This window comes from Peromyscus maniculatus, chromosome 1, assembly GCF_049852395.1.
Source record: "Peromyscus maniculatus bairdii isolate BWxNUB_F1_BW_parent chromosome 1, HU_Pman_BW_mat_3.1, whole genome shotgun sequence".
Classification (NCBI taxonomy): Eukaryota; Metazoa; Chordata; class Mammalia; order Rodentia; family Cricetidae; genus Peromyscus; species Peromyscus maniculatus.
In genome coordinates, this window is record NC_134852.1 from 213214061 (window position 1) to 213229805 (window position 15745).

Genomic DNA, 15745 nt, shown 5'->3' on the forward strand with positions numbered 1-15745 from the left:
TGGAATAATTTAAGGAGTATTGGTGTTAGCTCTTCTTTGAAAGTCTGATAAAGTTGTGCACTAAAACTGTCTGGCCCTGGTCTTTTTATTGGTTGGGAGACTTTGAATGACTGACTGCTTCTATTTCATTCCTTAGGGGATTATAGATCTATATAAACTGTTTATCTGATCTTTCTTTATCTTTGGTAAGTGATATTTATTGAGAAAATTGTTCATTTCTTTTAGATTTTCCATATTTTTTGGAGTACAACTTTTAAAACTTTGATCTAATGAACCTTGAATTTCCTGGATGTCTGTTATGTCCCTCATTTTGTTTCTGATTTTGTTAATTTGGATATTCTTTCTCTGCCTTTTAGTTAGTTTGGATAAGGGTTTGTCTAGTTGATTTTCTCAAAGAACCAACTCTTTGTTTCATTACCTCTTTATATTGTTCTCTTTGTTTCTATTTTATTGATTTCACCTCTCAGTTTGATTATTTCTTGCCATCTACTCCTCTTGGGTGTGCTTGCTTCCTTTAGTTCTTGCATTTTTAGGTATGCTGTTACATTGCTAGTATGAGATCTTTCCATTTTCTTTTTATGTAGGCACTTAGTACCATGAACTTTCTTCTTAGCACTGCTTTCATTGTATACCATAAGTTTGGGTATGTTATGCATTCATTTTCACTGAGTTCTAGGAAGTCTTTAATTTCTTTCTTTCTTTATGCATAGACCCAGTAGTCATTCAATATAGCTGTTCAATTTCCATGAGTTTGTAGGCTTTCTGTCATTTCTCTTTTTGTTGAAATGCAGCTTTAATCTATGTTGGTCTAATAGGATGCAGGGGGTTATTTCAGTTTTCTTGTATCTGTTGATACTTACTTTGTGTCTGAGTATGTGGTCAATTTTGGAGAAAGTTCTGTGAGGTACTGAGAAGAAGGTATATTCTTTTGTGTCTGGGTAAAATGTTCTTTAGATAGCTGTTAGGTCCATTGGGTCCATAATATCCATTAGCTTCTTTGTTTAGTTTTTGTCTGGATAATCTGTCTGTTGGTGAGAGTGGGATATTGAAGTCTTCTACTATCAGTGTGTGAGGGTCAATGTGTAATCCTGGGTTTTGGCACCAAATGAATGAAAAAATGAAATAAAAGGAGGAGGACATGATACTCCTAAAGTATGGAGAAGATTTTTATTGTAGATATTAGGGAGAAAACAGGCAGAGGGTAGAGTTCAAGCTGAACATGGCTGGCAGACTAAATCAGACCATAAGAGGAGAGAGGGAGACAGAGAGCAGGAGAGGAGCCACTGACCAAGAGAGGTGGCCCAGGCCAAGAGAGAGAACAGTGCAGCCAAAATCACAGACTTATGTAGGGATCAGGCTGGGGAAAGGGAAGCAGAAACCCAGGTTTAGGGTAGGGGAAGGAGTGAGAAGTGCTGGGAGAAGTGAGTGAGTACTTGTTCTGGGTTTGAGACCTAACAATTCACAGGAATGATGATGATGGACATGATGGTTGGGACCTGCAGAAGGCCTCTCTGTCTCTGTCTCTCTCTATTTCTCTTCTTAGCATGGGCAAGTCTGGCTGTGGAACATCTGAGGCTTGTTGGAGCCAGAACTCAGGTTTCATGTCTTCCTGCTCAAGTTGCAAGCATCATAATAATAGTCAGCAGTGGGAGTGTTGTGTGAAACTAGCAATTTTCGCTTCACAGGTATTTGGAAAGAATCACAGTTTTTCACCTTTGGAAACTGCCATTTGGTTTTATGAAAAATTCAAGGTGAAAAGGAATGTAGGTGAACATGTTCAATTATTCATTAGCTTGATTTTGGCATAGGTGACAGTGGTTTTCAGTCTTGGTCCATGGTAAGAGGGGTTACTATGGTGAGGAACCACAAAGGATGAAGAGGATGGTGGAAGGTAAATACAGGTGTGAAAGTCATAGTGGTGCTCATAGATACCCTTCCAAGGGAATCTCTTCAGCTGGGGTAGGAGGGGATGACACCAACTCTAAGACATATTATTGTTCTCCTTGTTGCCTCTTTTTTTTCTCTTTGTTTCAGTGAAGGCTAAATATAATCATTACCTAGTTTATAAAGATTACCTCAAATTCCTACTGGAGCCTGAGTAATGAGTCATGAACATCTGGTCAAGGCTATCCAAGGTCAACTCCTTGGAATTTTCAAAATATGGATTCATTTGCTAATTTACTCAATCACTTGCCAAGTGTCTCTTTGACAATGTGTGTGTGGTTATCATTGATACTACAAAGATGTTGGGGGTGTATGGGAGATGGCCACATTCAAGGGCAAGACTTACAAGGGAAGCAGAAGATGTGACATCTTTACACTTGAGTAATTGGCAGTGTGATAGAACAGAGTTCCTGTTGTGGGATCATCTAGCACATTATTGAGGCTCCAGTAGGGATTTGAGGTAATCTTTATAAACTAGGTAATGATCATATTTAGCCTTCAGTCAAACAAAGAGAAAAAACAGAGGCAACAAGGAGAACAATAACATGTCTTAGAGTTGGTGTCATCCCCTCCTACCCCAGCTGAAGAGATTCCCTTGGAAGGGTATCTATGAGCACCACTATGACTTTCACACCCATATTTACCTTCTATCACCTTCTTCATCCTTCGCAGTCCCTCACCATGGTTACCTCTCTTACCAAGAACAAGGAAAGAAAAAGATACAGGGACAAGCACAAGATTTGGCTCACCGAAACAATAACAACAACACAACTTAATAGAAAATTAATGCATTCTGGGTCTGGTCTTATGACTCAACAGGCTTAAAAGTATAATTCTTCTGAGAAACCATGAGAAAGAAATCATCATAAATGTGACTAGAAGCAACAATAAAGAACAATAAAGATCTCAGGAATAAAGTCCTTCCTGTGGGCATATTTATAATTTCCCCAAGCTGGGTGCCAGCCTAATCAATATCAGAGAGATTGACTCAATAAATGATGGTGTGGCTGGGGAAGATTAAGGTCCTTGGGTGAAACCTACCAGCTTTTGTCAATAAAATTTTATTGGGATGCAGCCCATGTGAATGGTCTGTTGCTCTAGCATTGTGACAGGGTTGAGTCACTGTGATAAGGAATCATATGTCCCAAAGATGAAAAAAGTGCACTATCAGGTCCTTAAATAAAATGTTTTCTGATCACTGCTAAAGTCATATGAAAAAATACTAGACAAGCATAAAAAAATGACATTGAATTTCTAGGTATGGTAGCACAGATTATAATTCCAGCACTATGGAAGTTGAAGCTGGCCTAGGCTACATAGCAATATCCTATCTCCAACACAAGCACAAACAACAAACTAGACAAACTACATAAAAATTATGTTATGAAATGCAGGTTATTATTAATAATTTGAAAAACACTACTACAACCAACTAAATGTCTATAATATTTATTGGTGTATATGCATTATATATAGCTCCAGGTTTCATTAAGACATTCAAGCATTTGTGTGCTCTAACTATGTTCACCTCATTTTGTAGTGGATAGCTGTTCTGATTATGACCTTGAAGCACCAACCCTAGAGAGGTAGCAGGTAAATGCTATACCTGCCTATGACCTTGAAGTACATGCCCCTTGGGTGTGGCCTCTCAGGACCCTTAAGACCTGGGATGATCATATGTGGCTGTCTTCGCTCCTTCATGGTTTGAATGCTGAGCGGACCAGGCAGAAGATTAGCGTTGATCACAGCTCAGTTTTTCAGGCTGTAATAAGTTTTATCTTAATAAATTTCTTTGCTTGTTATACAGACTCCTTGGATTTCAAGCTGTATCTGGCGCCCATTCCTGCTTTCATGTCACATATATAGTGGGGTGCTGAAATCACCTACTATTGGGTTTGTGTTAGTCAATGCCTTTAATTCCGTTAATATGCTTTTTATGAAATTGGATGCCCTAGAGTTTGGTGCATATATGTTTAATGTGATATTTTCCTAATCATTTGATATCTTAACTGGAATGAAGTGTCCTTCTTTGTCTTTTCTGTTTAGATTTAGTTGGAAGTCTATTTTGTCAGATATTGGGATAGCAATGCCTGCTTGAAAAACTTTTTTTTTCTATCTGTGCTGGCTGGTCTTTTGTCAACTTAGCACACAAACAAACTAGAGTTATCTGAAAGGAGGGAACCTCAATTGAGAAGATGCCTCCATAAGATTCTGCTGTAAGGCATTTCTTAATTAGTGATTGATTGAGGAGAGACCAGTCTATTGTGGGTGGCATCTCTGGGGTAGTGGCCTTGGGTTCTATGAGAAATTAGGCTGAGCGAGGCATGAGGAGCAAGCTAATAAGTAGCTCCCCTCCATGGTCTCTGCATTAGCTCCTGCCTCCAGGATCCTGCCTTGTTTGAATACCTGTCCTGATTTCTTTCAGTGATGAACAGCAATGGTGAAGTGTAAGGCAAATAAACCCTTTCCTCCCCAACTTGCTTTTTGGTCATGGTGTTTCATCACAGTAATAGAAACCCTAACTAAGACACTATTCTTCCACTTTGAGTATCTCTATCTCTAAAGCTAGATGAATTTCTTATAGACAACGACAGCTGAGTTTTATTTCTTAATCCATTCAACTAGCCTGTGTCTTTTGGTTGAAGAGTTGAGGTCATTACTATTTAGAGTTATTATTGAAAGGCATGTGTAGATGGCAGTTATTTTGATTTTTTTTTTGCTGGTTTGTTTTTAAATGTGTGTTTTTTTCTCATTAGATTATAGCTTCATTTGTTTTATTTCCAGAGTCTCTTGGTCATCCTTATTCCTCTCTTAAGTTCTGAGTACTGCCTCTAGTATTATGTTTAGTGGTTTTGTTATTGTTGTTGTAATGAATTTTTAAAGAGTATTTGGATCAGGGAGTCACCTGGGTTATTTCCTGCATTGAGGACAGGAAGAGAGGGGGGAAAAAGAGCTCCACTCAAGGTACAAATTAACTGAGAACTTTCCTGTGAGATCCAGTTTGCAACTTTTGTTGTGTTCCACTTCCAGGATGGGGTCACAAGGCTGGGTGGGAAATGGAGTTCTCTAGCAATGCATATTGTAAAAGCCATGATTCCATAAAGAAACATGGGAGGATGTCCATCACAGGAGTGGTTACTAATTCATCTGTTTTCTTCTTTGAGATTTTAAAAGAACGCATTATGGAAGATGTCTGCATCCAGGAGGTGAAGAAGGGGTGATGCAGAGATGTTAGAAGAGTGAAGAACTTGATCACAGGGCACTGCCTTCCTTGTTATCCATGACCACGTCAGATCTCTGGAGTGTAGGAGAGGACTCAGGACACTCTGCCCAACTAAGGCAGCCAGGACACCCTGTTGGGTCTATATCACATGCACCAGTAGAACTCAGTAGCCAGAAGTCCATCCTGATAACTATATCCTGGCTCACACAATATGTAAAGTTGTGCCCTCAATGTAGGAGCTGCTGTGATTTATAAACTCAGGGTCCATGGCTTTCCCCATTGAAGCCAAAGGGACACAGTGACAGTCTCTCTGCCTCCAGAAGGGCAAATGCCTGGGTCTGAGGTACGCAAGGTTCTTCACTTAGAGTTAAAACATGTTCATGGCCTCTTCTATTTACCACTCTGGCTTCCTCCTCTCTATTAGAACTGCCTTCAACATTCCCACAGCAAGTGACCTTGGGGTTCCAGGTAAAGATGATATAGTAGGAGATAAGAATATAAAATTAAAAGTATGAACTGCATTTAGGGACTTGGAATGGAGAGACTCCATGAGACCAATTTGTGGAAACTTCTGAGTCTGAGTTAACTCCAGTCAGTGTAGCATCCCAAATCTTTTGCTACCAGGTTCCAGCCACCTGCCCCAGGAAGCCTTCTGCACTGAGGCATGAGAGCAGTCATGTGATCTGCTCTTGAGAGCAGGTGTGCAAGTTATTAGAGAGGCTGATGGGTGTGGAAAATAGCCCAGGATTTCTGGTATTCTGGAGGGATCAGAAGATGCCTCTAGTCATTTCTACCTGGATGATTTCTGTTCCCATCAGTCAAATGGGGAAACTAGTTAAAGAAAAACCAGAGGTGGAGACACTGTCATCAGTAGATACTAAATAAATTCTCCTTCATTCCTTCCACTTCATTTTTCATAGAGGGCACAGGAATGGCTCAGTTGTGGTCACCACTTGACAGATCTAGACCTGGAATCTTTCTGTGTGCATGTGCAGGTGCACATTCATTTGTGTGTGCAAATGTGGAGAACAAGACACCCCCAGGTGTCATTCTTCAGGTACCATTTACCTTGTTCTTGATACAGGGTTTATCACTGACTTGGAGATCCCCAGTCAGGTGCAGCTAGCTGGCCAGGGACCCTCACATATCTTCCTGTCTTCATTGCCCCAGAGCTGGGATTGTAAGTGCATACAACTGTAACTGACCTTTTCATCTGGATTTTGAGGACTGAACTTAGGTTCCCGAGCTTGCATGGAAAGCACTTTGCCAACAGAACCATTTTCCCAGCCTCTGGGCCTGAAATCTTCTCTGGGTTCTCTGCTTGTCTTCTACACTCTACCCTCAGGAGGGTTGGGGGTTTCTATTCTGTGTGACATTGAAAGGCCACACAGAGCTTGTCCTTTTTGTATGAGACTGCTACCAGAGACTTGCCTCCAGGCTGCTGGTGGTAGGGAAGCCAGGCTTCTTCGACTGTGAATGAAAACTTCTGATCTCTTCAAATTGGCAGAGCCTCTCACTCAAGCAGAAAATGCGACATGATATCAAAGGCACATGGGGATCAGAGGTATTAGGAAGCCTTTATTGGCCTGTCAGATCTCATCTCCAGGGGCGGAACTTCTTTACCTGATCTCTGGAGTAATGTTCTTGCCATTCCATTCCCTGGCCCTGACTCTTCTCCTGGATACAATGTCAGTTCCTGCTGTGAGAAGGACCTGGAGGCCAGGCACCCCTCTAGAGCTGCTAAATATGGAGGACCACTGATATCTGAGCCTAGCTGGATGCAATGCCACTACCCAAGGTAACTTCTGTCCCCAAACTTTGATATAAGAAGTGTATCTGCCCTCTATGAAGTGGACTGTCCCCTCCAACCCACCTCTTCCTAGAAACTCAATGTGTCCCTTAGAGATGCATATGGAGACAAGAATGAAACATGGGCAACTCATCCCATGGGGACCAGCAGCTCCTCCCCTCAGGGCATGTTTCTGTGTAAACACAGCTTTTATTAGCTGTTTTCATCATATCTAGGTATCGAATCTCAGTCTGTACTGTGTACCTTTCTAACTTCATCCATTCTTGTAGGTGTTGTAGTGATTTTTCATTATGATTGGAGACACAATTTAATGACTATGTTCTACTGATACACTTCACTTGTTTTTTTTCCCAAGTAGCTAGAGCTCCATGACCCTGGGTAGCCATAGAGCAGCCATAATAAGTGGGCTTGTGGGAAACCCATGATTGGATGCCCATGTGCACCTGGTCATGGGCAACAGTTAGGCTTTCCCGTAGCCATCTGTCATTTGAAGTCCTCATCCCAGCCTGTTGCTTTGTTGTTATGGTGCTGATCTTCCTCTATGACTCTCAGGGGCGGTTAATGCTGGTCACAAGGTGTCTTTTTGAAGTTTCATTTCTTCAAGCCAACTAGGAAGCTATGTGAGCTATGCATGCAAGCCCTAGGCACCATACTTGACATGGAATAGTGCTAAACTGCCAGACTGAGACTATGGGATGGTAGTGAGGTGTCTAGGTTGTAGAGTTAAGGAGACATCTCCTCTCAAACGCCAGTTCCACCTTTGCATGGCATCAAGAAAAGACTTCTCCTGCCAATCTAGGTTTTGGTATCTGAATCCCTCACACGTAGCCCATGTCAGCCTTGCCATATGTCCCACGACTCCCCCTCTGCTCTGCTGACTGTCCTGGCCAGTGCTTGCCAAGGTCTGAACCTCAAGGGTATTTGAAAAGTAATTTGCTGAACTTTTGTCACAAGTCTATTAAAAATGAAATAGAGTGGAAAATATCAAGCTAGGTATGGTGGTGCACACCTGTAAGTGATCCTAGTCCTTGGGGGGCTGAAGCAGGAGGGGTGTCATGAGTCAGAGGCTACACGGGCTGAGGTGAATAGCTAGGCAGGACTAGAGTGAGATCCTGTCTCAAAACCAAACCAAACCAACAAGAGCCTCATCCTACATGATGATTGATTCCAGACACTAAGGTGACAGTTACAATGTGTCTGAGGGTTTGATGGGAAATGCATTTTTTTCCTTGGGGGTCAGAGTTTTGAAAACTACTGTCAGCTTAGCATCATCAACAGTACCAAGAATAACACCCCATAAATGTGTGTGATGAGGAAGCATACAGAATCATGTATGAACATCCATGAATGCCAAATATTCATGGAGAAACAGTACAGCCCATACTAACCACCCATCAAATGCCAGCTCTTTTGTGAGAAGCCTTTAGTGCACCAGATGGCTCTGGCCTACCTCTTCCTCTCTTTGGCCAGTTCTGGCTGTTCTCTGCAAGCCGTTTATGTAAGGATTTGAGTCCATATCTGAGCCATCTACACATTTACAGCTTCACAGAGAACAGTTTCAAAATGAACTCCCATCTGCATCCCAGGACAACCCACCCTCTGAGCAAGGGCATTCCAGGAAGAAATGGAGGACAATGAAGATTTACGGCCTTCAGTCTAGGCAAAGCCAAGAGAACTCCTGCTTCGATTACATAACTATTAAGCCTTAGTTGAATAAATGAGTCAACGAATTTTATTGCTGAGACTTCAGAATCCAATAGCCATGGGCTTAGGTCCTTGCTTTGTACTGCATGAACTTCCACAAGGCCTTCAGTCTTCCTGATCCCTGCCTCTTCTACCTGTGAAATGGGCACTAGAATACCATATTCTTTAAATATAGACACATCCCAGCCAAGAGACTCTACGATTACAGTGGTCTCAGCAAGGTAGATCTCTCTCCCTCTCATATGCCTGAAACAGGAGAACGACCAGCTGGCTGAGGAGGTTCTGCTCAGGAGGGCTTTCCAGCACCCAGAGCCCCTCCCGCCAGGGCCCCGCCTCCCTGCTGAGGCTGCCTTCTTGTGCATGGTCACAGCCAAGCCATCACCACGTTTGTAGAACAGCAAGAGGAGAGAGGGGTCACAGTCAGGGCTTGCCTTTGGAGTCGAGAAACAACCCAGGGTTGCCCACATCACCTGCAATAACACCTCCTCCATCTAAACGTGGTCACATGGCCAGACTAGCTGCAAAGGAGCCAGGGAGGTTTCAGGTCTCTATGGAGGAAAGGAAGTTTTCTCTCGGATGGACAACCAGCTGTCTTATCATGAGCTGCCTCATACGGCGTTGGTAATAGGGATGGTTTGCAAAGCCCAAGATCTGACACACAGCCAGAACTTGAGAAATGGGAGCTATTATTTCACAATTTCAAAGGAATTCTCAGGGTGAATGTTATAATAATATGAATTAGTATTATTATGCTCCTTTGGTGTGGCCAGGGATATGGAAAAAATAGTCACAAATTTTTGGACAAGATTTGGAAGACGTGTGTAACCTTGAAGGCAGAATTCACATAAAGGATGTGTCATTTTCTCTGGCACATCTCCAGGTAGTGAGTGTCTTGGAGGAGGTTAAGGCTTTCTAGGAGGGTCCCTCAGGTGAGGGCTTGCACGTGAGAACTCTGCAAGGCTGGAGGCTGTCATGATGAGCGTGAGGTCACAGTTCTGCTTAGTTTCTCATTCTGCCAACACTTGTGCTTGTCATATTCTGTGGAAGTGCTCAGGAGGGAACAGAGCAGGCCAGCAGGGCATGAGGCTGTCATGTGCTACCTGCATGAGTCCCACCACCTCCCCTTTCTGAGTTTTATCTTGTTCACATACATAATAGAGACGTAGACACCTCCCCTGTGGGGTGGCTACAAGCTGAAGCAAGATAATGGGTGTGTTGCAAGTTCTGAACCTCTGCATGTGTGAGGAATTAGGGTAATTAACTAAAAGTGGGGGCATCCATCACTGGCAGTCAGGTGTGTCCCCCACCCCCGCAGGGGCTCATGTGGTGGGTGGGTGGGGCCTTCTTACCTGTCCAAGAGACATGCTTGCCTATCCGCTCCCCCGGGAGTGGCCTCAGAGCTGTCGGACCTCATCAGTGTGTCCTTTCTGGAAACTGCTTCCTCTGTGTCACGAAACTGGCACAGTTCTAACCTCTGCTTCAGGAGTCGTTTTCTTTGAGTTTGCTAAATCTGCTTTCACCTAGAGAAGACAGCAAGCTCTGCATTTCCTCCTTCCTGGGTATCACCATGGCTCTCAGGCTGTCCTCGTCTCCCCATTAACATCATAGTTGTCCACACCCCTTGTATGTCCACACCCCTCAATTTCTCCATGTAACTTTCAGGAAAGGTAACCGACTTCTCAAGATTAAGGCAAGCAGCCGAACTAAGGAGCTAGTGGTAAATGGCCTGGTTGGATTGTTGGGGCAGTGACAGGCTTTATGGAGGCAACACTGAATTGAACCCCCGGCCTCTTGCCTTGCTTAGGTTATCCCTAAGGGTGGACTGTGAAAGTTTGTTCTGAAAAGACCCAAGACCAGGATTTTTTTTTTTTACAGTCCATGTCCTTTCTTTCTTTTTATTTTATTTTTACATACCAACCACAGCTCCCCCCTCCCACCTGCAGCCTTTCCCCCAAAACACCCCCCATTCCCACCTCCTCCAAGTCAAGATCTCCCATGGGGAGTCAGCAGAGCCTGGTACATTCAATTGAGGCAGGTCCAAGGCCCTCCCCCCTGCACCAAGGCTATGCAAGGTGTCACACCTTAGGCACTAGGTTCCAAAAAGTCTGCTCATGCACCAGGGACGGATCCTGCCCCCTGCCTGGGCCTTCCCCAAACAGTTTAAGTTAATATGGAAACAGATACAGAGATCCATGGCTGGGTGCCAGGCTGAGCTCCAGGAGTCCAATTGATGAGAGAGAGAAGAGGGATTCTGTAAGCAAGGGACATTGAGATCATGATGGGAAAACGTATAGAGATGGCCAGCCAAACTAGTGGAAACCCATGAACTGTGGACCAATAGCTGTGGAGCCTCCATGGGACTGGGCTAGGCCCTCTGGATACTCAAGACAGTTGTTTACCTTTATTTCTTTTTGCACATTAGGTCATGAATTTGTATGGAATGTGTGTCAGTTTCTCAGGCTTCTTCCTGTTAGTCCTCACAAAGTGTGTTTCTCCAGGTGAGGCAGGTTGGTGCTTCAGCTGAACCCAGGTGCCCTTCTCCTTGGCTTCCTTTTTTTCTGGTCGTTCTCTTTCACCCACTTCAGGAAGCTGTCTTTGCTCTTAGAGTGCTTGATATGCTCAACCCACACATTAATTCTCTTGGCGAGAGTCTTGGCCTTAACGTGTTTACCATGAGGCCCAAGGCATGCTGGGAGACATTGTAGACTCTTCCGTTTTTTGCTGTGGTAACACTTATGGGGCATTCCTTTTTGAACAGTGCTCATTCCCTTGAGGTGTACATTAGACCTTCTTGTAGATTCACATGTATGTGGACAAAGGAACAACTCCATGTTTCCTAAAAGGCCTGGAGAACACACAGCGAGTCCCCTCCTCTCTCCCTTTGTGTTTGTCATTTGGGCGAGTTATTGAAAGACGGCCACCATGGCCAAAAGGCCAAGCTCAAGATCTTATGTTGGACATGAGGACACTTTAGTTCACCTTAAATGGTCTTGGATGGTGTTTTTGTTTTTTTCTGGTAGCTGGAGAGAGTAACTCAGAGTGCAGGCATGACAGCAGCTACACATTGTCCATCTCCTGCTCATTGCTGGCCTGATTCTGCATTTAGACTTCATTGCGGCTCTAGGAATGGATGGACACATTTTACAGGTGTGGAATGAGGCTCTGGGAAGAATCTGGGTTTGCCTGAGATAAGACAAATGGTGGGAGTAGAGCTCTTAATTGAGTCCCATGTCCATGTCTTAGCTTCCCAGCTAAGAAACTGGACCCAAGAGGCTGGGAGGGAAACACTATCTTAGATAACCCTCAGTGGATACTGCATCCCTTGGAGAGTCCCTATTTTGGCATATCCCTATTTGGGATAGCATCATTTTGGGATAGGTGCATCTCTGGAGTGTATCCTATTGAGGGGCATCACCAGATAGCTGAAAGTCTGATTTGGACAGTTGTTGTTCAGCCCTACTATACCCAGCATTAACATGCTGGGTTATTGAGAGACCAGAGCCCATAGAATCCACTGGCTCTTATATCTGTATGCTGTGAATGTGCTGCTCTGATTGGTTAATAAATAAAGTACTGATTGGCCAGTAGCCAGGCAGGAAGTATAGTATAGGCAGGACAAAGAGAGAGGAGAACTCTGGGAAGTGGAAGGCTGAGTCAGCTGACAGCGCCGCCATGAGAAGCAAGATGTAAAGTACTGGTAAACCAAGCCACGTGGCAACTTACAGATTAATAGAAATGGGTTAATTTAAGATATGAGAACTAGATAGCAAGAAGCCTGCCATGGCCATACAGTTTATAAGTTATATAAGTCTCTGTGTGTTTACTTGGGTCTGAGTGGCTGCAGGAGCCGGTGGACACAGAAAAACTCCAGTTACAGCCCTTTTCTGTGTGGGGACCCCCCAAACATTAAGACATTCAGAATATGTTGAGGCTGAGGAGATGGCCCAGTGGTTAAAGTACTCGCTGTGTAAGCATGAGGCCTGGAATTTGGATAACCAGTACCCACATAAAGCTTGTAGCACATGTCTGCAATTACAGCACTTCTGTGGTGAGTTGGGAGGTGGAGACAATGAGGGACTCTAAATGTAGTGGAGAACAACTAGAGATTCTGTAGAGGTAGAGGGTGAGGATTAACCTCCCAGATCATCCTCTGACCGGCACATGTGAACCATGACATAAGCACCTGAATTCACAAACACCACATACAGGAACACACACACACACACACACACACACACACACACACACACACACACACACATTAAAAAGAGAAAAAAGTATTTTAAATATCTGATCAGCATCTTAATTAAAATAACAAACAGTACCTAGTGTATTGCCAGTTCATAATATATGGAAACAGGGCTGTGTTATTCATCAAAGCGTTGCTACAAGTTGATAATAGCTGTACATATATAATAGGCCATTCACAGAGGAAATACAAAGAGCCAATGAGTGTACGGGAAGTTAATCACTTTCACTAGTAATCAGAGAAATGCAAATTACAGCAACAATAAGACATCGTTTACATTCATCAGATAGGCAGAAATTCCAAGCCTGATACTATCTAATGATGGCTAGGGTAGGGGAATGTATACCTTTGTCTTTTTTTGTTCATAAGAGTATAAATCCAGGCAGCCAGTTTGCAGAGGAATGTGGGAGCTACTATGAAAAACACAGGAGGCACACATACCAGAGGTTAATTGTTTCCCTTGCTGATAAGTCTTATAGTATTCAAGATGAGACACATAGAGTCTAAAATAACAAAAACACTGGACATTGATCGAGTGTCTGAACACGAAAAGATGCTTTCTACAAATAATGAAATATTTACACAATGGGATAATGTACAGCCAGTTAGATACTGATTATCAGAAGGACATGTACTACAGGGGACAGGTCACTGTGGGCGGGCAGGAAAATTCATATTTTAACAAATTTCCAGCTGATGCCAATAGCAAAGTATTATAGTCTGAGAGGTCTTTATTAGTGTGAAACACACATGCAATAAAAATTACACTTATTTATCTGTGTGTTGCGGGTATGCACATGACACATCACTTGTGTGGAGGCCAGAGGACAGCTTGGAAGAATTGGTTCTCTCTTTTCACCATGTAGGTTCTAGGAGTCAAATGCAGGTCCTCAGGCTCGGACCCCCACATTTTCCCCACTGATCTATCTTGATGGCCCAATGCACAGGCTACGATGGTTATTCTTGGTTGTTAAGTTGACAGCCTCTGGAATCAACTAAAACTCAAATGGCTGGGTACACCTACGAGGGATTTTTTTTTCCTTAATTAAGACCCACTTCTAATCCTTTATCTTTGAGGTAGGAAGATTCACCTTTAATTTGGGCCACACCTGCTGTCAACCTATATAAAGGACATGGAAGAAGGAAACTTCCTTGATTTGCCTGCTTGTTCTCATTAGCAAGTCCATTCCTTCACTGGCATTAGAACCTACTTCAGGATTCCAAGATATACTGAAGACCAGCTGAGACATCCAACTTCATGGACTGAACAACTACTGGATTCTTGGAACTTCCATTGGTAGACAGCCATTGTTGGACTAGCTGGACCACAGCCTGTAAACCATTCTCATAAATCCACAAGTGTTTGTGTGTGTGTGTGTGTGTGTGTGTGTGTGTGTGTTTGTGTGTGTGTACACGCATATATGTATATTCACTCTATAAATTAAGTTCCTCTAGAAAACCCCAATGAATAGACAGGCTTTGCAATCTTGTTATAAAGTTATCTACACCTGTAAACATAAGGAAACCCATCTAAGAGTTCCAGGAGGGAGGCAGTAGCCTCTTTCTTTGGGGAAGTCATGGAATGGAAATCAGTGCAGTAAGGGACAAAAAACAGGGGAAGACTCTGAAGCCACAGAGTATGGGTTGAAATCTCATTTTTCAGCTTGCTAGCAGTAGGACCTTGTGAAAATTCTCTACTCTGGCTTCAAGATTCTCCTCTGGAAAACATTGACAGTAATAGGGTTGTCCAGGAAGAATACAAATTAAGGCCCAGAAAGGACTTCATACAGTTTCTCAAGAAAATAAATGCAAATTCATTGATTTTGTTTGTTTATTTTGTTTTTGTTAGTGAGACAGTCTCTCTCACTTTTACCTAGAACTTGTCAATTTGGTTAGGCAGCTCTCCATGAAATCCTAGAGGTCTGCCTGTCTTCATCTTCCCAGTGCTATGATTGCAAGCTCAGGATCCCCCTCCTCCCTTTTTAAAGACATGGGTTCTAGGGGTAGAAATCAGGTCTTCACACTTACATGGTAAACATTTTACAGAATGAACCATCTCTCAGTCCTCAGCCAGCTCTTCCTTTCCATTTCACACATCATACCTTTAAAACTAAAGTTTAGAAAATGGCATTTGATAGAATCACCAGAACAGCAGTGTTCATGGAGCCTGCATACTGCAGACACAAGGGCACACTCTGATCACACGAGTTTTTGCATTTCACAGGCACATTTATAGTGTAGCTATAAAGGCCTGCTAACACAGCTCTATTCTTTTCTTTAAATTAAAAAATTAAAATGTCACGTCTGTGTACTGTACTTATGTTGTTTCCTTCCTTTAACCCTTTTTGTATGCCATCCCTCAAATTTATGGCCTCTTTTCCCGTTATTATTATTTCAACCACAGTCTTTGAAATGTCCTTTCCTCTCCCTCCCCACAGTTCTCAAACTGCATTTGCTTTGGAGTCTTCCACCCTCAAACCTGCCTGAATGTCTCCACCAACAGCAAGGCCTTCCCTTTGCCTACACTTCTCTCCCGGTTCTTTTAGGTCTGTATCGATTTAACCTCTAATTTTCACTTGCCTGATTCCTGATTTTGTCACACAAACAAAAGCCCTGAGACAAGCCCCCAGAGAAACCCAGCTCTCTTTCCTCTACCACTATTTCTCAGCAACATACTGGAGGAAACCAGAGAGAGCCCAGCCCTGGGAGTTCGAGCATGTGGAAGGGGCAGGCCGCTGTCACACTAGATTCATCAGGAAAGCAGTTTAATTAAGCCTGAGTGTCAACAGGCCTGTTCTTAAAGCAAGTCACTGCT